At 36.1% G+C, this 1,035-nt stretch overlaps 1 protein-coding gene across 1 annotated transcript in view; it reads right to left on the minus strand.

Moving 5' to 3' along the window:
* Positions 1-1,035, minus strand: part of PLPPR1 (phospholipid phosphatase related 1) — a 263,307-nt gene that overhangs the window by 143,643 nt on the left and 118,629 nt on the right. The gene's annotated exons all lie outside the window — the stretch shown is intronic.

A 1,035-nucleotide genomic window follows, 5' to 3' on the forward strand; every position in this document is an offset into this window, starting at 1 on the left:
TGGAAAAGAATGTGTACTTTGCAGCTGTTGGGTGTAGTGTTCTATATATGTCTATGAGGTCAAGTTGGCTGACTGTGCCCTTTAGGTCTTCTGTATCTTTGCTGAGTTTCTTTCTAGATGTTCTGTCCTTTACCGAGAGTGGTGTGTTGAAATCTCCTACTATTATTGTGGAACTGTCAATTTCTCTTTTCAGTGCTGTTAGGGTTTGTTTTATGTATTTGGGAGCCCTGTCATTGGGTGCATAGATGTTCATTATGGTTATGTCTTTATGATGGATTGTCCCCTTAATCATTATATAGTGTCCTTCTTTGTCTTCTATGGTGGATTTTGTTTTAAAGTTTATTTTATCTGAGATTAGTATTGACACTCTTGCTCTTTTTTGTAGCTGTTTGCTTGATATACTTTTTTCCATCCTTTTTAAATAAATTTACATCTTTGTTTCTAAGGTGTGTCTCTTGTAGACAGCATATTGATGGATCCTGTTTTTTTATCCATTCTGTCACTCTGCATCTCTTTATGGGTGCATTTAGGCCATTCACATTCAGTGTAGTTACTGATAGGTGTGAGTTTATTGCCGTCATTTTGTAGTGCTTTTTTTGTGGTGCTGACCTTTTCTTTGTTCCTCTCGCTCTCCTGTGCTGAATTCCTTTTGTTTGTGGATTTTTTTTTCATTTCTTTTGTTTTGTAGGTTTTGTTTTTACTGAGACTTTATGTTTTTCTTCTTTATTTTCCTGAGTAGGTTTCTTAACTTTCTTTGTGGTTACCTTGAAATTTACCCTTATCTTCCTAGGTTTGAAGCAGTCTATTATTACTTGGTATCATCTTGCCTTCCTCTCCATTAGAAGGTTCTATACCTACACCGTTTATTTCCTCTTTTATCATTCTGATGTTGTCATTTACAAATTAACCTCTCTGGTTCTCTGTTGTAGTTGTTTTGGTTTTGGATAGTCCTTAAGAGTGCATTTCCTAGGTTGGTATCTGGCTAGTACAATCCTGTGTCCTAGATTCAGCCTGTGGTCTGATGTTGTTTGTTCT

Source organism: Trichechus manatus, unplaced genomic scaffold (genome assembly GCF_000243295.1).
Source record: "Trichechus manatus latirostris isolate Lorelei unplaced genomic scaffold, TriManLat1.0 scaffold00016, whole genome shotgun sequence".
NCBI classification, from domain to species: domain Eukaryota; kingdom Metazoa; phylum Chordata; class Mammalia; order Sirenia; family Trichechidae; genus Trichechus; species Trichechus manatus.